General features: G+C 44.2%; 1 protein-coding gene across 3 annotated transcripts in view; it reads right to left on the bottom strand.

Moving 5' to 3' along the window:
* Nucleotides 1–22,432, bottom strand: part of bcar1 (BCAR1 scaffold protein, Cas family member) — a 268,517-nt gene that overhangs the window by 92,955 nt on the left and 153,130 nt on the right. The gene's annotated exons all lie outside the window — the stretch shown is intronic.

Below are 22,432 nucleotides of genomic sequence, written 5' to 3'. Positions count from 1 at the left end.
ACTTTAGAGAAAATAAGGCAGCCCATACATGTTTTACTCTGTCAGTCACCTTCAGGACGTACCGTATGCCCAACCATGAACCCAAAGCCTCCCAACCCAATCACGGCCCATCTTATTTTGCCACAGCCAATCATCCTACACTAATATACTAATCTAACCCTCCAGTCCTGACTGAATCCCCTCCCCAGTCCACTAAATTACACTCCAAACCTCCTCCATCCTTCACCTTTTAGAGTCATAGAAGGCTACAGCACAGAAAAAGGCCCTTCAGCCCATCCATTTGATGCCAAACCATTTCAAAGTTCGAAGTGTAGCATTTGTTATCCAAGTCTGTATACCATCTACAACCTTGGGATTTGTCTTCTTGCAGGCAGCAACAAAACAAAAAAGCACAATAGAATTCACTAAAAAAAAACCCACACCACAAAGACAGTCATATATCAAACGTGCAAAAAAAAGAAAGAACAAATCGTACAAACCATCAAAAAGAAAACTCAATGGGCCAAATGGCCTAATTCTGCTCCCATATCTTATGGTCATATGGCGACACACACAAAATGTCAGAGGAACTCTGCAGGTCAGGTAGCATCTTTCTAGAGGAATAAACAGTCAATGTTTTAACTGCAACCCTTCCAGTCCTGGATTTGCAGAATCTCTTGAGTTTATGATTTTCTGCTTTTTTTTTTAAACAGTGCCTTTTATAAAGATAGTGCAACATCCATCAACCAAGGCCCACACCGTCCTGGTGATGCCTTCCTCTCACAGCCACAATCGGGCACGAAGTTCCACTCCACAGGTTCAGGAACAGCTCCCCTCCTTCAACCATTCGGTTCTAGAACCAACCCGCACAAGCCTAATCACTACCTCAGTATGGGACACGATGACTACTTTGACCACTGCACCACAATGGACTTTGTTAATTTGTGTTTTAATGGTGTCTGTTGCATACTTTTGTTAAATTTATATTTTATTGATTTTTTTTGGCAAATGATGTGAATCTGATGTTATGTGCCCATGACACTTCTACAAGCAGGATTTTTTTCATTGCACTTGTGCACGCATGGACTTATGCATATGACAATAAACTCCACTTTGACGCTGAGGGCTTCAGTCTACCCCAAAGTGCTTAAAAACCAGCAAATAGCTTCTGAAGTACAGGTGCCCTTACTTGGATACAGCAGACTCTCAGAACTGAAGAGCTAATAGACAATAGCCAGCACCGCAAGATCCCACACTCCGTACGCCAGAAAAAGCGGGATCTCCAGGTGGCCACCCACTTCAATTCTACTTCCCATTCCCATTCTGACATGTCGGTCCATGGCCTCCTCTACTGCCATGATAAGGCCTCACTCAGGTTGGAGGAGCAACACCTTATATTCTGTCTGGGTAAACTACAACCTGATGGATTGATTGCTTGAATTTCTGGTAATGCCCCCCCTCTCCATTCCCATTTCCCTCTCTCACTTTATCTCCTTACCTGCCCATCACCTCCCTCTGGTGCTCCTCCACCTTCCCTTTCTTCCACGGCCTTCTACCCTCTCCTATCACATTCCCCCTCCTCCAGCTCTTTATCTCTTTCACCTATCAGCTTCCCAGCTCTTTACTTCACCTTCCCCCTCTCCCAGTCTCACCTATCACCTGTCCCACCTTCTTACTCCAACTTCTCATCTTTTTTTCCCTAGTCCTGTTGGAGGGTCTCGGCCCAAAACATCAACTGTTTACTCTTTTCCACAGATGCTGCCTGGCCTGCTGAGCTCCTCCAGCATTTTGTGTGTTTGTATCATTTACAACCAGCCTTTCACAGAGTGAGACATGAAGAATTAAAAGGCATAAATGGAAAAACAGTGAGGCGCATTTTTTAAAATATCAGGTAAAACGGAATTCAATTCTTGGAATAATCCCTGACGATGGTGCAGAAATAAAAGTGACTAAGTAGGTGGGGAAGTTAAGACAGTACAGGAATGAGTCAAAAAATTAATATCTTTTCCTCAATGCTTAATTTTCCCATTCACGCAAGGAATTGCCACATAATCCTATAATGCACCATTAGAGAGGAAGGAATAATTGGGGCTACCTATTTTGGCTAACCACAATCATATTGTTGATAACTTGCTTCTGGGATACCAGTGACAATCACTTCCCCACATTAAATCAGCCTAATCTAGAGGAAGGATGATAGTTTGGACCTGCCTGCAGAGAAAAGACAATTAAAAGGCAAGGAAACAAGGAACGCCCAGCTAACATCATGTAGCTTCCTGTAGTGAACATTCATCTCCTGCCATCAGAGTCACCAGCCGTAAACATCCGATGATAAGATTCATGAAAAGCTGCACAGAGCTGAAATGCAGATAGCAACAGGACTCAGAGCTATTTGTCACGGTGTCTCCTAACTTTCCCAATTTCCCCTATTAATACATTTCCTTGTAAAAACTAATCCACCTCTGTTTTGTCACAGCACATTCCCCTTTAAGAACAATCCATCGTTTAACTTAGTGAAGATCAATTGACAGATAACATTCAAGTCTATCAGAACAGCAAATTAATGTCCTTCTTTCAAAATTAGTCCTTTGACCTCAAGGGCCTCTTTGGCTCCATGGAAGCAGCATTTATAATGATAAGAACTTCTAGCAGCTACCAAACTGTCAAAGAACTACTTTCCACCCTCTTAAATGAATACGTAGTCATACAACATACATCATAGAACATGGGACTTCAGTAAGGACTTTGACAAAGTGACAGACCGATCTGGAAGGTTACGTCGCATGAGAATCAAGACATGAAGCCACACTCAGGTTGGAGGAACAACACCTTATATTCCGTCTGGGTAGCCTCCAACCTGATGGCATGAACATTGACTTCTCTAACTTCCGCTAATGCCCCACCTCCCCCTCGTACCCCATCCGTTATTTATTCTTATACACACATTCTTTCTCTCACTCTCCTTTTTCTCCCTCTGTCCCTCTCACTATACCTCTTGCCCATCCTCTGGGTTTCTCCCCCCTTCCCTTTTTTCTTTCTCCCTAGGCCTCCTGTCCCATGATCCTCTCGTATCCCCTTTGCCAATCACCTGTTCAGCGCTCTTGGCTCCATCCCTCCCCCTCCTGTCTCCTCCTATCATTTTGGATCTTCCTCTCCCCCTCCCACTTTCAAATCTCCTACTAACTCTTCCTTCAGTTAGTCCTGACGAAGGGTCTCGGCCTGAAACGTCGACTGTACCTCTTCCTAAAGTAGATTCAGAAGTGGCTCACCGATAGGAAGCAGAGGGTGATGGTTGAAGGTTGATTTTTTGACTGGAGCTCTGTGAATGTAGAGTGCCCCAAAGGTCAGAGATGGGACCTATGTATGTTATTCATTATTTATGTAAGTGATTCTGATATGAATGTACATTGCATGATAAGCGAGTTTGCTCAGGATACTACATGATGAGGTCCTGTTGACAGTGAACCACGTTACAATGAACTACAAAAAGACCTTCATCGGGTAGGGAGTCGGGTTACAGAATGGCAAATGCATTTCAATTTAGATAAGCCTGAAGTGGTGCACTTTGGGCAGTCAAACCAAGATAGGTCTTGTACTGTGAACGGCAGGGCACTGATAAGTGTTATGGAACAGAAGAACCTGGAGTACAAGTACACAGTTTGCTGAAAGTGGCCTCACAAGTAAACGTGCGGTGAAGGTGGCAATTAGCAGACTGGCCTTCATCAGCCAGGGCATCGGTTAGGTTTAGGGACATTATATTGCAGTTATACAAGTCATTGTAGATCTTGGCAGTATTGTGTAGTTTTAGTCACCCTGTTACAGGAAAGGCACTGACAAGCTAGAAAGGTGTAGAAGAGATTTACGATGATAACATAAGAACAGAAGAAATAAGAGCAGGAGTAGGCCATCTAGCCCGTCGAGCCTGCTCTGCCATTCAGTAAGATGATGGCTGATCTGGCCATGGACTCATCTCCTCCTACCTGCCTTTTCCCCCATAACCGTTAATTCCCCTACTACGCAAAAATATATCCAACCTTGTCTTAAACATATTTACTGAGACAGCCGCCACTGCTTCATTGGGCAGAGAATTCCACAGACTCGCCACCCTCTGGGAAAAGCAGTTCCTCCTCATCTCCACCCTAAATCTAGTCCCCTGAATCTTGAGACTATGTCCCCCAGTTCTAGTCTCACCTACCAGAGGACACAACTCTCCTGCCCCTAGCTTATCTATCCCTTTTCATGATGCCGCCTGGACTAGAGGCCCTGACTTCTAAGGAGAGGCCGGTACTGTGGTCTTTATCCTTCGAGCGCGGGAGAGTGAAGGAAAAACCTCATAGAAGTTTGTAAAATCATGAGGAATGTGGATGGTCATAGTCCTTTCCCAAAACTAGAGGGCAGAGACACAAGAGGGGAGAGATAACCTCTTTACACAGAGGGTAATGAGTGCCTGAGATGAGGTGCCGGAGGAAGTGATCGAGGCAGGCACAATTGCAACATGAGAGCTATTTGAATAGGGGAGGAACTTGGAGAATTATTTGCTGAACATGGACAATTGGGCAAACATGAGGAAATGTGCAATACACATAAAAGTTGCTGGTGAGCACAGCAGGCCAGGCAGCATCTCTAGGAAGCGGTACAGTCGACGTTTCGGGCCGAGACCCTTCTCAGCCTCAGCCTGAAACGTCAACTGTACTGCTTCCTGCTGATGCTGCCTGGCCCGCTGCCTTCACCAGCAACTTTTATGGACAATTGGGACTAGATGTGGTCGTCCTGGACCTGTTGGGCAGTGTTACTCTACTACACTACAGCGCACAGACAGCCCATGATGTATGTACCAAGTATAATGTAAACTTCAACTAATTCCTTCTGCCTGCACACAATCCACATCCCTCCATGTTCATTTCCCTATCTGAAGCACTACTGTCACAATCATGACACCTCATTCCATTACATCAACAAGGGGTTTAAATACAATGCAATCACCAGAATCAGATTACATGATATGAAACTTGTCATCTTATGGCAGCAGTACAGTGCAACGACACAAAATTACTGCAAATTACAAAACGATTAAATAGTGCAAAAAGAAAGGAATAATGAGGCAGTGTTCGTGAGTTCATGGACAAATCAGGTATCTGTTGGTGGAGGGGAAAAAGCTGTTCCTAAATCACCGAGAGGATGAAGGTGTTGAACAGCAGCTTGGCGTATGCTTTGATATTGTCTATGTGCACCAAAGTGGAGAATGGCAAGCCATTGAGATTGCAGTTTGCCTACCAGAATAACAGGTCTCCAGCAAACGTAGAGCGTCCAGGTCCGTGCTCAGGCAGGAGTTAATACTAGCCATAACCAACCTCTCAAAGTACTTCATCACAATAGTCACAAGTGCTACCAGGCTGTAGTCGTTGAGGCAGTTCACTGGGAACTACCTGAGCACCGGTGTATTACTGCCATTTGGGGGGAGGTGGGAACATCAGATCACAGCAGTGGGAGGCTGAAGACACCCTTAAACACCTCAGCAAGTCGGTCAATACAGGTTTTCAGTACCTGGCCAGGTACACCGTTGAGGCTTGATGCATTGCACGGGTTCACCCTCTTTAAGGATGTTCTGACATTAGCCTCCCAGCCGGCACGATGTTATTACCCCTTTTGAAGCATGCATACAAGGCACTGAGATCACCGGGGAGTGAAGAGTGAAGCACCACTGCAATTTCTGCTATTAGGTTTCACCTTGTGATAAGCAATGGCATCAGAACCCTGCCACAGCTGCTCTGCATTCAACTGCTCCTCTAACTTCTTTAAGCCGGGCTTGGACTTCATGAAGGATTCTGGACCACCAGTCATGGACATCACAGATCTAGTCTTCAGTAGATCGTGAATCTCCTGGTTCATCCAGGGTTGCTGGCTTGGGTACGTTTGGTCTTTTTGCAAAGGCACGACTGTGTCCACGCAGGTCTTGATGTAGTCAATGATTCATTCAGATCCAACGTACAGTAGCGTAGTAGTTAGCGCAACGCTATTACGACTTGGGGCTTTCCAGAGTTCGGAACACAATTCCAGCGCCATTCAGTAAGGAGCCTTTGTACATCCTCCCTACAGAATGCGTGGGTTTCCCCTGGAATGCTCCAGTTTCCTCCCACGTTCCGAAGATGTAAGTGGGGTTTAACTGGTCTTTGTATATTGTTCTGTGATGAGGTTAGGGTTAATCGTGATTGTGGGGTTGCTGGAATGGCATTGCTCGAAGGGCCAGAAGAGCCTACCCCATGCTGTATTACCAAATAACATAAATAAATACAAAGTGAAAGATGAATCCCTGAATATGGTCCAGTCTACCAATTCAAAGCAGTCCTGTAACCACTCCTAATCCTCCCCCTCCCTCGACCATACCTTGGCAGTGCTCACAATTGGTACTGCAGTCCTCAATCTCTTCCTTTCCACTGGGTGTTGCAGTACAGCCAGGTAATTAGACTTGCCAAACTGCCAGATGGTATGGTAAGCATTTTTTCTTGTAGTGTGACAGTGGTCAAATGTCTTGGCTCCTCTGGTTCTGCAGGTGACATGCTGGTAGTAGCTGGTCAGAGGTTTATTCAAGCTAGCCTGGTTGTCTTCCCTCACAATGATCAGAAAGGCATTATGGTGTGCTGTCTCCAGACTGCTGATGACAGTACTCAACTCCTTCAGTGCTAGCCTGATGATTGCCAATGGTGGATTGTACACTGCCACCAGGATGACAGTGGAGAACTCTCTTGGGAGACAGAATGGACAACACTTGACCGCCAGATGTTCCAGGTTGGGGACCATATCTGTGCACCAATCATAAAGTAAACAGTGGTGCCTTTGCCTTTATCTGATGTTGTCATCCGGTCCATGAATTGGATGGTAAAGCCTATAGCTGGAGTGCTGTCAGGAGAACCATGTCTCTGTGAAGCAGAGTACACAACAGTCTCTAGTGTCACTTTGGTGCTGCAGTCTTGCTCAGAGGTCCTCAAACTGATTTTCCAGAGAGCAAAGGTCACAAAGACTGCATTAAGATGCTTTTTAATAAGCAAGTTGTTCAAATACTAGTTTGAAATAAGTGCACATCACAAACAGAAGAACAACAAAAAAAAAATAGGTTAAACAAAAACAGATTTTCCTTCTCATTTTGCCTGAGGTAACTCAGACGGACAACATCAGGAAAGCACCCAGACTCCAGAAAAAAAAACATTCCTGTCAGAGCCAGGTATACTTCCTGAAGACTCGAGAGACAAAGAGCATTGCACATTTTGTTTATGATAGTTGTACAGTAATCAGTGGAAGAAATGTTGACGTTGTATATTTTCCAAGTAATAGCTTCACTGAGTTAAGACACCTGGTGAGAAGGGAGATTGGGAGACTTTGTTCAACACAAAATAGCCCTCACTGTGGGTAGGGAAAGGTGTGAGAAGTGGTGGCAGAGGGGTGTGCTGGGAGTGGATCTGGAGGTCCAATACCAGTGACAAATCAAAGTATTCTGTTAAATTTTAAAGTCAAAACTGTTTTGAATTAATATCTTGATTAAAATATAAGTCCATGAATTGTAGTTATCTGCTACTAATGACAGAGGCAGACCAACATAAGAACGTTACTGCATCCAAATGTATAGCTGTTTCACACTCAATGACTTGCCAATAGTAATTTCCAAATTTCTGCTACACAGCTCCACTGCCAACAACGATACCCATTACGTGCTGTCCTCCATTGAGGGCTAAAAGCTTCACCTACACCAGGAAGTGTCAGTAACAGAAGGCTTAGACAGTTGTCCAAAACAGCAACTTCTGGCTTAAATACAAGTTTGAGGACAAAGTGGGAGCTGTTTGTTAATGGGAACGGAATCGCAGTCGTGAAGTATTGCTACCTTACACCTTTCTTAACAGGGTAGATCTCCAACTTTGACATTTCTTCCTGTGAATATTCTGAGAATAGCGGAATTGGATTTGCTGTTAATCGAAGTCGCTGCCAAGCTGGCTCTGGTGCTACCACAACAAAAAGGGTTTTTTTTCCACCTTGAACTCAGGTCACCAGGAAGTAAAACAATAGCCCAGGCTAGAGATTTGGAACACATGATAATGAACGCAATGTAAATAAAGCACTAGAAAAAATACTCTCAACATGATTGACACTAATAATTGTTTCTAAACCTGTTACCTTAACAAAAGTACTTGTTGTTCAGGAGGTAATTACTTGGCATGTCAAGGTTACGAAGAGCGTGGCATAAACACAAGCTCTGGTTCACTTTTTTATTCTCCTGACAATTCAAATAGTTGCTTCTTTAAAAGTAATGATTTCCAATAATGAAGAATCTTTACAATAGACAGGCATCTTTCTATTTGAAAGAAACAAAACAATGTGACCTGCGGTAAAAATGAGACATGGGAGCAAATGAGAGCATTCGGCCCATTCAGTTTGGTTTGCAAATCCCTGCCAATCCCTTCCTTTAGCACGTCAGGATCCAGCTCGCTTTGCTTTCAGTAGTGTCATCAACTTTGACCCGAGTCACCAAAACAAGCAATATAGTTCTAATGCCTCAGATATAAAACAGCATCATATACAACATAGTAGTTTACACTTCAGTCCTGGCCTAGATTCTCTCTCTGGACATAAATGCGCTATTAACCAAACCAGGCTGACAACTGCCAGCAATGCTCCTAGTTTGTGTGGCTTGGTGAGACCTAGGCAAGCCCGTGCTCTGTGCTTCAGGTGGGTCTGCACAGAAAGCTTGAGTTCCTGTTTCATTTGGGTTTAGGAGCAAAGATCAATGAAAAAAATCACTGTTCCTGTCACATCCAGAAAACTTCTGTCAGATATGCCTTTGAGGGACAGGATTATAAATCGAGCTGTAAATATCCAGACTGTGAGATATCTTGAAGCTACTTTGGTAAGGCCCCCGCTATTCACAATGATCTGGGTGAGGGAGCTAAACACAGCATGCATTTAGTTAGACTTGCAGATGACACAAGACAGGGAGGTGCAGTGGGGAGTTTGAGCTGTGAAGAGGAAGAGAATTCAACGTGATTTGGACAAGTCAGCCCATGTATGGCTATGCAGAACAATGTGGATAAAAGTGAAGTTATACACTCAGCTCTTATTTCCTGGCTGGTGATGGACCGGGAAAAGGGAAGGTATAATGAGGCCTTGGTGTCTTTGTATGCCAGTCCCTGAAAGCAAGTATTCAGGAAGGCAACAGTAGGGTAGCTATTGTTGTTGTTGTTCAATTGTTAAGTCGAGTCTGACTCTTCGTGACCTCAAGGGTTTTCATGACAAGATACGGAAGTAGACTGCCAGGCCTTTCTTCCGTGCAGATACCGCTGCTGCCCAGGTTGGGACCCGGCTGGGTTTGAACTCAGGACCGTCTGCCCTGAAGTCCAGAGCTGATACCACTACACCAGCAGCCGGCCCAGGGTAGCAGTTAATGTAACACTATTACAATGCCAACAGCCTGGGCTTAATTCCACCACTGTCTGTAAGGAGTTTGGACATTCTCCCTGTGACAGTGTGGGTTTCTTCTGGGTGCTCTGGTTTCCTCCCATATTCCAAAGACATACAGATTGCTAGGTTAACTGCTCACATGTGTGTAACTGGGCAGTGTGGCAGCATTGTCCCAGAAGGGTCTGTTACATGCTGTATCTCTAAACCAGGGGTTCGCAACCTTTTTATGCCATGGACCCCTATCGTTAACTGAGATATCCGTGGGCCTCTGCTCTAAGTAAATAAAAATGGTACATTGCCTGCCATTGCAAGAACAATACACAAGAAACCATGTCCTGACCACATTATGAATTGAGAATGGCAATTTAGTGCCAGAAATTGCATTGTTTAAACCCATCTTGACCTCTTCCATGAGCTTAGACGTCTCTATCTGAGGAATGATATTCTTGCCAGTGGAGGTAGTGAACATTTGTTGTGCAGAGCTGAATTCTGGAATGGCAGGACTAACACACAAGGACAGATTGTGTTGTTTTGGCCCATAGTCAGTGCAGGATAAAAGCAGAGGATGTCAAAGGAAGGTATAACATTCTAACAGAGGATATTCCCAATAGTCCAGATCCAGGGGTTCAAAGTATGGTGTATGCTGTTCAGAACACAGGTCATGAGAAATCTGTGAAATTCTCTCCCACAACACTGCAAGTCAGTAAATGTATTTTAAGGAGGAGAGAGCTATATTTCTTATTGCCAAAGGAATTATGAGGAATGTTGCGGAATGGGTTACTGAAAATATTATAATGTTGAATAAAGGGGTAGGTCTGAAGGACCGGATGGCCTACTTTGCAGTTGTCCATGTTTCTACAGCCAAGTTACAGAACTGTGACTACTTGTGAGTTTGCCCATTCAGAGAGAAACTGTGTGCTTCTTTGAAGGGGTCGTATTCTAGCATCACGCTCACTAAAATAAAGTGACTTCCGCAAAAATGGCTTGCCAGTCTGACCACCCGGTGGGTGGTGGAGGAGCTGAGTAAGCTGCTGGCCCATAAACCCCTCACTGCCACTCCTGTTGGAATTGCAAATGTGACTCCGAGCTTTTCTAGAAACAGGAAGTGCTTGTTCCATGAGTCATGGGCAGTTCTGCTTCATAAATCGTGCGAACTGCAGCACTAATTGCCCAACAACAATTTTTAAACCCAGGAATGCGGATAGCAAATACTAAATTTGGTCATTTTCTCTCCAAAATGTGTCATGGTGTCATGACAATGTTTTAGATTCAGCCTATGTTTCTGGTATGCAAAACAAGATTTCCTCTTCACTCAAAGTTTAAGCAGCCGTATTTTTTCAATAGCAGAGTTCCCTCTGAGCAAAGACTATTCTCTGGTACTGATGGGATATCCACACCGAGCTCAGTCCATTGACCACTGAAATACTGCACAGTCATTGTCATGTTCGACTCCATTATTCTTCACATTCAACTCGGAGAGACCACTGGGGTTTATACAATTTCAAATGGAATACCAGTTATAGGTCTTCTACGTATCGAGAGCCTCCTCAACATTCAGATTCATTTATTTATCACACGTACATTGAAACACACAGTGAGAGTGAAATGTGTCATTCGCGTTCACAACAAACACAACCTAATGATGTGCTGGGAGCAGCCCACAGGTGCCACCATGTACTCTGGAGCCATTGTAGCATGCCTACCACATTCAGTGGAACACATCAGAGAGAGAGAGACACACACGCACCCTTCCAACACACCAGAGCAGGCCAGGCCTTCACTGGACACGAAGACATCATCCTCTGACATGCAGTGGACTCACAGACTCAGGGCTTTGACCATTGGGCCTCAACTTCTGATTGACCTTTGGGTTTCGACCTTTGGTATCAACCCCAGGACTCGCCCAGGATGACAGGAGCCCAAACTCTGGGGCTCCTGTACCCAAGGGATCATCGCTGACCTGGGGTGGACACCAGCACTCAGCTACCCTGCCCTTCATCCATTGCGCCTGCCAGGCTGACATCCATCTATGGATATCTTTTGTCCACTGGCCTTCGAATGTGGGAAGTGGACCAGAGGCTTACATTCCGGCCTGACTTCTCACTCTCCACATCCCTGTCCCTAAACCCTAAGCTAGCACCTAACTCCCCACTCTGCCCCCAAAAATCATCCCTACGAAGCTAAAAAAACACCCAAGTTTGAGCGACAACCTCGACAGAGACACAAGACTTTCTACTGATTAATTCCTTGATGTGGAGTCACACAACTACTCCAGTCATTGGCATTTGTCCCTTAAACAACATTTCCTCATTTACTGCTGTTTGTAAGCTCTTCTATGTACGTATTCTGCTACCTGACACAAATGATTTGGTCTGCCCCATGAAACGCGCTGTATTATTTCTCTATATCAATTCAATAGCAAACATAATACAGGATCTTTGTATGAAACCACATTAATAAATCAAAGTAGAACAGAGAACAGGCCCAGTGTTGTGCTAAAAGCTTCATTCTCTGTACATTCATTTGCCCATGTAATGACCTCTCAAACAGCTCTGTTATATTTGCCTCCATTACCACCCTGGCATCGCATTCCAGATACCTACCAATATCTGTGCACATCTCCTTTAAATTCACCCCTTATCACTTCATATGCATCCTTTCTGGTATTGGATATCTTGACCCTGGGATAAAAATACTGGTTGCTTATCTCTGCCTCTCATAATCTTTTACTTTCTATCAAGTCTCCCCTCAGACGCCACTGCTCTAGGGAAAAAACTCAAGTTTGTGCAACCTCTCCTTTTAGTAGGTGTCCTTTAGTCCAGGCAGCAGCCTAGTAAACCTCTTCTGCTACTTCTCCAAAGCATCCACATTCTTCCTATCATGGGCAGACCAGAACTGAATGCAATACTGCAGATGTAGCCTGACCAGAGTTTTATAAAGCTGCAACATAACTTTCCAACTCTTGAACTCAATTCCTCAACTAGTAAAGGCAGGCTTGCCAGATTCCTTTCCCACCACCTGTCAACCCAAGCAGCCACTTTCAGGGAGCTATGGACTTTGACCCTAAGATTCCTCTGCAGATCAACACTGTTAAGGGTCTAGCCGTTAGCAGTGTACTGTCCTTGAGCATTTGATCTCCCAAAGCGCAGCACCCCATACTTGGCCGGATCAACGTCCATCGGCCATTTCTCCACCCATATCTGCAAATGACCTGTTTCCTTTGGCAATCTTCTACACTATCGAACAACACCACCAACCTTCATATCGTCTATGAACTTACTAACCCAGCCATTAATGTTTTCATCCAGGTTATTTATATACTGTACATTACAAACAGCACAGGAAAAGGTACTGATCCTGCAGGTCACTATTAGTCACAGATCTCCAGCACTCACCCATGCACTCTGCTTTCTCTGGGCAAGCATATTTTGAATCCAAATGGTCAAGTCACCATGGATCCCTTCACCTGAATCTTCTGGATGAGCCTACCATGAGGGACAATGTTAAATGCCTTACTAAGTTCTACAGCTCTACCTTCATCAATCACCTCTGCCCCCTCCTCAAAAATCTCAATCAAGTTAGTAAGACATGACTTGCCTCACACATAGCCAGGATGACTATCTCTAATTAGGCCACCATTTTCCAAATGGTCATAAATCCTATTCTAAGAATCCACTCTAATAACTTTTTTACGTTGATCTTAGATGAGCAACATTCTGTTTACAGAATAGTTATTACTGTTGCATCCAGGGTCTTGTTGCCAATGCACACAGTGGGTTTCTCTAGTTATTACATCTGACCCAATGATATTAAACCTGCAGAATGATGGTTTCTCCCAGTCATTGCATGATGTCAAAATGGCTTCTGCAATTTTTTTTTTCTCCCAGTTCATTTTCAGACAGGAGCAGGTTAAGGACTTGATCTGTTCAGTGGTTGACACTGAGTTAACACTTCCGTTGTAAGCAGGAAGCAAAAACATTATTGTTTGCCTCCTTTGGATGTTTTCTAATTCAAGTTACTTGCAGGATGTGTAGACTTGGCTGGACTGTCAGTGTGAGCTGGACTGAGCTCGGCACTCTGCAGTATATGCAAGGCGTGATGTACCACTTTGGAGAGAATGGCCTTCTCTAAGTTCAAGGCCGTTCGCTTGTCCAAGAAATACCCAAGGTCCAGCGTCACTCATGGGACTGTCCGGAACCAACCAGAGCACAAAATAGGATGGGAGGTACGAAATGCCCATTTCAACCTTGGTTTATTAAATATAGTAAACTTCTACACACCACCAGTGCAGGGTATTTCCACAGGCTGAAGGCACTTCAGGAAGTTCAGAGATAATGCTGGTTGACTGAAAAAATGGAGGGCTATGTTGGAGAAAGGGCTAAATTGATCTTAAGAGTAGTTTAAAAGGTCGACACAACACCGTAAGCCGAAGGGCCTGTACTGTGTTGTTAACCAAAATGCCCCAGAACTCAACCAATTCCTTCAGAATTCCTAAGACACCAGCTCAGGGAAAATATGCCCTTTTTATCTTAAGTTATCAGATGAAGGTTACACTCAGCTCAACAGCAAGACCCTGGTGGTCCAGTTTCCAGTGAGACCTCGATAAATTGGGCACAAAAGAGGCAAAGAGTTTGGCAAATAACATTCAATTCGATCTGCTATGTTTGAAGTGCTAACTAAGCAAAGAGATTCCACCACTCACACAATCAGCTATACACGTGCACATGGGATGCACACAATCAAGTAATGTGCAGGCGCAGGGCTGAACGCTTCCAACCAACAGCAGAGTCGGAGTGTTGCTGACACGTGGCAGACCGGGAGTTAATTCACAAATGCCTGACTGGATTGATCTTGGTTGAAAGCAGTGCTGTTGACACATCCTCTAAGCACGAGATGGGCTGTCACTCCCTCCCAACCAATCTGTTGCATCAGCTAAATCATGTGCCAGGACTTCAGTCCAGCTTCCACTACATGCTCTGCCCTCATCCTCTCTAGCCAGACCTGAAATCTCAGTGGAATCGAGCAGCAATGTTGTTGTAGGAGAAATCTCATCATTATTGCATTATCAGTAACAGCTAATTTCACTCAGTTAACCTCTAGCATTAACCTTGTGACTGCTACAGTAACTCCAGCAGTACTCACTCCAGAACAACATTTTCTTCCTTCTTTCGCCCCCAAATCAACCAACAGGAATGTCTGGACTCTGAAATTGTATAGCTTGTCCTGACTTGCTTTGCCTTAGCTGCCAGCAAGAGCCACTGTTGAAATAAGATTATTTTCTCTTCTGGTCATCAACCCTTTGCTGCAGGACTAACTCAGGGAACTTCTCTCTCTCTCTCTTTGGACTTCATTTATTAATCCTCTCTCCTTCTGTGGGCGAGTCCTCTCTGCTCACACTCCAGGGAGGTCAGCCCTCCTGATGGAAAAGTAAGTATAAGAACAGGAACTTAACAACTTTCCTCTTCTTGGAGCTGCTAAAATGGTCACAGGTCACAGTTGTGTTGACGACAAGAATGGCACATCAGCCAGGCCCCTCTCTGTAGGACGTGACAAAGTCAAAGTCTGTCCCGAGCCTTATAGGTTCGTCAGGCCGGCGCTTAGCCAGTTTCTGTGGCGTGAAGCGACTGAAAGTACGAGACTTCCCCCCCCCCACCCCCTCCGGACAGGACGCCAGTCTATCATGAGGTTAACCCCTAGCATTTTGCCGGTACCCATTTTCAGCTGGGTGGACTGGAGCAGTGTGTGGTTAAGGCCTTGCTCAAAGACACAATGCACTGCCTTGGCCGAGACTTGAACCCACGACCTTCAGATCATGAGCCCAATGCCTTAACCACTTGGCCACGCACTACACTCTGTAGTGACATGAGGAGGAGAATATAAACCTAGTTGTGCTTCCTGCTGCAGGTCACATGCCAGTAACAAGATGTTGATGGCAGAATCAGAAAAGGCCATATGATCATCACAGTCCAGTAGGCCACCAACACTCGGTACAGACCGGAAGCCAATTGATAGGGTATTGCAGTATGGACAAAGGACGGGGGCAAACTAAGTGTCAACACTTCACGGGCAGCCTTTCCGACAGGGAAGCTGCAAGGAAAGGTTGCTGAGTACTCCACTTGGAGTAAAGTGGGATGCCAAGGCAGACGGTAGTTCTATTCAGCCCAAGGTTCTGGTTGCTAAGGAGGTCAGAGACAGTGAACAGGGCACAGAGTTTGTGCTACAAGACACCTCCCTGAAAGAAAAGGAAGAAATGCAAGGGTGCTGCTGAAAGAATTTGCAAACACTTCTTGCCCAAGTTGCCTGGGACGATTTGCAGGTATGCAATTGTGAGGACGAAAAATTGGAGAGAGAGAAAAAAAAACCAGCAGTCAAGACAAAAAAACAATTCAAGTTCAGAACATAGTCTAGACCAGGGGTTCCCAACCTGGGGTCCATGGACCCCTTGCTTAATGATATTAGTCCATGGTATAAAAAAGGTTGCAAACCCCTGGCCCAAACTATTTGAAGTGATTGCACAGCTTCTGAACATCTACATTAAACTAAAGAGTCCACGGGAGAGGTTGAACAATCAGAGTCAGAATCAGATTCATTATCACTGTTCTATTTGATAAGAAAAGTGTTGTTTTGTGACAGCGAAGCAACACCGACAGGCATATTGTGCCACTCGTTACAGTGGGGAATGCCAGAAGAATTGTATTCACACCAGCAGATGCAATGCCATGATTCAAAATTGGCTTAAAACCAAGACTCGGGAGGTGAAAATTGTTTAATATGAAATACGAGCAGAGTATAACTGTGAACATTTACACCAGTAACTGCATTCCTTTCAACACGTCTCTGCCCTAAATTCATGATTTATGTTGGAATCATTGGAGGGGAGAGCAAAAGGCTAGGCCCCGCTGCCCCATTCCCAGAAGACTGGACCAGCTTGCTCTGCGTGCAATGATGGAATGTCTCAAATCAATCCTAATAAGCCAAAAGCCAATAACTCCATATGCTGACGCACGTACTTCGACAAACAGTGATGCTGCAGTTTGGAAGGATATGTGCCCTTCAGGTAAAGAATTATAACAAATTCTTGACTTGTTTCTACCAGAACCCCTCCTTCAGTTTCTCACCCTAAAAGTTGACATCGTATTATGGTTGCTGACTCCCCCACAAATTGAATCACGGAAGCAGGCTCTTCAGCTCATCTATCCTGATGTCTCAGTACCCAGTAAATGACCCCTGCTTCTCCTCTTCCCTTTTCCAATTCTTCCCACTTTCTCACCCACTCCACCCAGATCCGACCACTTACCTGTACAGCAGGGGCAATTTACAGTGGCCATGTTACCCACCATCTCACATGCCTTTGGGACGTGGGAGGAGATGGGCAGGAGTGGGTGAAGGACAGGCAGGACTAGCAACCCTGTACCCAGGAATACAGAATTATCGGGTGAGGCGGGGAGGGATAGTAAAGAGGGAGCAGTATCCAGTTAGTAAATTAATGCATTATTTCAGTATCGAGGGAGCATATCGTAAACGGCTCCTCAAATAAGGCCACATGGGTATAGATCAGGAACAGAAAAGATGTTGTCATGTGTGGAAGAGGTGCATTACAGAGCCCACAACAGACAACGGGGAGTTACAGCGAGGTCTTGTAAACAGAATAACAGACCGGGCCTCAGAGCAAAGCCAAGCAAGCTTTCTTTTTTGGCCAGGAGGCCAGCTAAACCCATGAGCAAAAGACCATATAAGATTACGCTTGTCTGGTTTAGTACTACCCATCTCCAAGGAACAGCAGAAGTACATGGAGAGCGAAAGCAGTAGATGCAGCTGAACTACCGTATGCGCTTTCAAGTTTGACACTTGTCAGTTCAAGTTGCAGGAGCTAACATCCGTGCCCTGGCTCAGCACACTCCCATCATTAAATTAATTTCCTCATGCCAAAGGCAGAATTATGGGACCCCAGAAAACATAAAGGCCTACTTTAGCGCTGCTAGTGAGGGGCCAGTGCATGCAGTCTGTATCTCACAAGCAAAAGGAAATGGAATATCTTCACATTTCAGAACAGGCAGAGTTGGCAGCATTCTAGGGGCAGCATTCTTTTTACTGCATTCTTTAGAAACAAAATCTCACCACAGTAATCTGTGCAGATCTATAAGTAGATTGTGTGACTGCTTTTACACTGAAGTTATTGGGGAGCTTTATCCAGCCGGCTCAGAACGTTTATACCTCACCAATGGAAAAATCAAACACAATTCAACAAATTTTCCAAGAGGGGTCACCCAAGAATAAAAGGTAAGAGATTGCTGTGGCTTCAGAGCATCACAAGACTGCTCCTAGATGCAAGACATAAATGTAGACTATCAGAAGAAAGCCACATAATGCAACCCCCAGATTAAACAAAAGCAAGTTACTCTTGTTCGTAGACAAAATCATTAATGAAAAGGAAGACATAGCAGCCAACATTTCAGAAACATCAACATTAGACTACATTGAGAGCTGAACTTTTAAATTGTACACATACACTTACAAAGCAGGCCCCACCCACATCACCCAACAGCAAGCATTATTTCTAGCCACAGGATACTTGTGGCGAGACTCTTGTGTACCAGAACTCTATTCAGATCCCGGATGAATAACAGGAAACCAAATCCACCAGGAACAGAAAAATATCCATTCTACTTTTGAAAAGTAAACAATGGCCAAGAGGTGTGGACTATTCTTGTCAAAATAAAACAGTTGTCTACGAGCTGCCCTTTTTCCATCAATCATCGTAGAGCGTTTAGCTTCCTGGCGGTGGGAGTGTGGCCACCTGGTGATTCAGGTGCCTCGCTGACATTCGCCCAAGTCACGTCAACCACAGGGCCAGAAAGTGGCAAAGAATGTAGTCAGTAAAACACATCAGTGAAGACTAAACCCAGAGCAGTTTATAGGTTCGTGAGCAGCAGGTCCATGATGTAAAGCACATCAGAAGGCGTAACAGGGAAGGAATTAACTGAGCAGTGAAGCTCAGACATCATGGCCCAATATTAGCACAAGGTTTTCCAGACATTGCTTTAACTTCAGCAAGTTCAGGGAGAAATCTGTATGAAAATAATTACTTTCCCATTGATTCCACCAATTTACCACTACCATTTCAAAAACACCTCTAAACTGGGGCATTATTTCAAGCACTTTGGATTTCTACAGTCATTCCCTCTGTGTTCAACGGAGTCCAGCAATGCTAATCCATGGTCAATTCGGAGCTGTTTTATGTTTGCGTGGGCCCCAGTAACGAGACTGCTGACAATGATTGAGTGGTGTGAATTCCAGATATCATCTTCCACCAGATCCCAACCAAAATAAAACCAGCTTTAAACTAGCCCTCCTGTAACTTCCCTTGGGATAAATTTTACCAGAGTTTATGGAGACCTAGTGTGGTTGTCAACTCTTTTCTTTAAGCACAGTAGTCTTTATGTCCTTATGAGGAATTCAAACCAAACTTATTTGAATCATCCTGATCTACAGATTTACTGAATGGAATCTGGACACATTCCATCCCTTTTACTCAGGAGCTTTCAGTAACAGTCCGACATTGCACAACTGCATGCCAGTGTATGCTGCTCACTGCACAGCTTTCAAATGCTTGACGTTCCGCCCCCCCACAATAATCCATTCACCCATTTCCACACAGGTCTCATGGACTGTTAGGAAAAAGAAACCAGAGTATGTGGGTAAATGGCCCCCTTTCAAATGAAACTAACACAGAGGGTGGAAGGAGCAGCAGAAATGGTGATCTTTTCTCTGAATTACTGAGTTGGCTTCCCAGAAATGTTAGCAGCATTGGAAAGAGAACAGTGGGCAAGATTTTGATGACCAATACCAAAACAGATTCACGTGCAGACAATATCTTTCACAAGGCATAAGACAATGCAACCCATGGAAAATTTGCTGGCTCCCTCAACATACCCAGCAATTCTTCCCTCTCCCTCCCACCCACAAACTCTTCTTCCTCCATCTCTTTATCAATCAATACCTGTTTCTTCTCCCAATCAGCTTCTCACCTCATCTACAACTGAAGGTCATACATTCATAGAATATACATAAGAGCACTACAGCACAGCACAAACCCTTCAGCCCCTGACGTTGCACCTCAATTTTAACCTACTCTAAGATCAATCCTCCCTCCTACATAACCCTCCATTTTCATTTAAAATCATACATGTGCCTATGAGTTTCTTAAATGCCCCTAATTTATCTGCCTCGACCACCACTCTCTGTTTAAAGATTTTACCTCTAACATCCCCCCATACTTTCCTCCAATCACCTTAAAATTATGCCTCTTTGTATTAGCCATTTCCGCCCCGGGGAAAAAGTGCCTGGCTGGTCATTCTATCTATGCTCTTTTCATCTTGTACACCTCTATCCAGTAACCTCTCATCCTCCTTAGGTCCAAATAGAACACATAGCTCGCTCAACCTACACTCAAAAGACATGCCCTCTGGGATTCATCCCAGCATGTAGCTATCTTGAACCCCAAACTCAAATTCCTCCTCCTGCTATTCAAATCCAAGTCACCATAATTATTACAACATCATGACGACAAAAGTTGAATTCGAACAGGTTTTTACAGTTTAGAGCCTCAATCTATCTGTTGGAAGAACTCAGTTAGTCAAGCAGCCTATGTGGGAGGGAAGGAATTGTCAATGTTTCAAGTTAAAACCCTGCACAAGACTACATGTACTACATCCACTGTTTACTTTTCCAGTAAATACCATGAAACACACTGTTCAATAAAGAAGAAAGACTAGAGAATAGAAAAGGGTGAATTGGGTTAAGAATACGTGCAGCAGGCACTGAAATCATGAGCGCACTTCTGCCTGAAAGATATGTAAGTAATTGTGTTCCCCGATAATCCGTTTTGTTATGACTAGCCTAGTACGAGAGAGTACAGTTGCACATAAACTAGTAACAAAAATAGCTTCTTCGGGATTTCTGATATGCTGAGATTTTAGTTAATGATATAAAAAATTATCCTTTTCCCAGCAGGCGATCTTACTGTTTTATTCACAGACCCACAGTTTCTCAAGTCAAGCCAAAGCACAGACTTGTTTCACATTCCCTACATATATATAAAAAACATTTACACAATTGAGTAAGACGGGGTAAATCTATCTCGATTTTTGATAAGTATCTCTCACTACGAGCTCAAAGAAAGAACAAAGTGATAGACACAATACGCCGATCCACAGCATTTAATAGCCAAGTTGCTTCAGCCAGTTCACTGAGTTTGAAGAAGGCTCCTGAAGCTCAACTCAGATAACAACAAGCACAGTTAGTTCTTCCTACATTAAACATAACAATCTGTCCCAACTTGTACCTGGTGACGTTAGGCGTGTTGGAGTTTGCAACTCGCTATCAAACAAGGTTGGGTTTGGCATTCAGCGTGTATTCTTAACAGCCCCAGGCACAGTTCTGTAAGCGTACAAAACCACAAGCTGCCGTGCAATTCACTTGAAGTTCTCGATTGCTCAACGGCTCCTAAGTTACTCCAGTACATCATGAAGGAAAGCAGTATTCCAAGGATGTTAGTGGCTCTACAAGACACATCACTGTCACCAAGAGTCATGTTGGTAACGTTACTGGAATGGTGTTGACCACAAATCCCCTCCCTCTACTGGCTGCTCTCCAGAAATAAAACCAGTCTAAGCTTTGTGGAACAAGGTGGAGATATACAGATATTTGAAAGATCATTTACTTGAAGGTTATATAAAAGAGTAAGACCAGTAGAGATCAGTAATGACATTACTGAATCGTGAAGGGCCTGATGGCCTTTCGCTGCTGCCATTTACTTGTGCTCCCATGAATGATCAGCTTGTACTGGTCTGCAATTCCGTCACAGGACTACGCTGCGCTGCCAGCTGACTGGCAATTCCGCGAAGAAATGCTAACCTGCTGCACAGCATGGCTCAACACATTTCAGACTTCTCCACACCAGAGAGTCCGTGGAGAGGGAGCACACGAAGCCCATACACTCACAGGAATTTTACTGGGATAACTGGGCACTGGAGGGGCTGGAGAGCATCCTCACAGTGAGGACTTCAGTTTAAGATTGTTCCAAGCATTGCAGATAAGTTACTGTTTTTAAAAAATGCTACATCTTGTGAAGAAGGGCCACGGCTTCGAACTAAACTGCAGTAAACCAGAGGAAAGTTGCTGACTAGCTGAAACTTTAAGACTATTTCTCTTTACTCGATATTTCTCCAACAGCAAATAGTGCCTTACTATCAATTAGATTTAAGAAACTGATAGGAGTTATATAGAGGCCTCTGAACAGTAACCAGATTGTGGGCTACAAATTATAACAGGAGATAGAAAAGTCAGGCAAAAAGGGCAATGTTGCTATAGTCATGGTGGATTTCAATACGCAGTTAGACTGGAAAACTCAGGTTGGTGCTGGATCCCAAGAGAACAATTTTGTCAAATGCTTACAAAATAGTTTTTTTTAGAGCAGATTGTGGCTGAGCCCACCAGGGAACGGCAATTCAGGATTGGGTGTTATGTAATGATCCAGTTTTGATTAGGGAGCTTAAGGTAAAGGAACCCTTAGGAGACAGTGATCATAACATGATAGAATTCACCCTGCAATTTCAGAGGGAGAAGCTAAAGTCAGGTGTATCAGTATTACAGTGGAGTAAAGGGAATTACAGAGGCATGAGAGTAGAACTGGCCAAAGTTAATTAGAAGGGGACACTGGCAGGGATGACAGCAGAAGGGCAATGGCTGAAGTTTCTTGGAGTAATTCAGAAGGTGCAGGAAAAATGAAACATTCTAAGGGAGGATGAGACAACTGTGGCTGACAAGAGAAGTCAAAGATAACATAAAAGCAAAAATGATGGCATATAATATAGCAACAATTGGTGGGGCGTTAGAGGATTGGGGAGCTTTTAAAAACCAACAGAAAGCAACTAAAAAGCCAAAAAGAGAGAAAATGAAATACGAAGGTAAGCTAGCCAATAATATAAAAGAGGATACAAAAAAATTT

This window comes from Mobula hypostoma, chromosome 14 (assembly GCF_963921235.1).
Source record: "Mobula hypostoma chromosome 14, sMobHyp1.1, whole genome shotgun sequence".
Lineage (NCBI taxonomy): Eukaryota > Metazoa > Chordata > Chondrichthyes > Myliobatiformes > Myliobatidae > Mobula > Mobula hypostoma.
The sequence above is the reverse complement of the archived record's forward strand: the minus strand, read 5'-3'. Positions and strand labels throughout refer to the sequence as shown.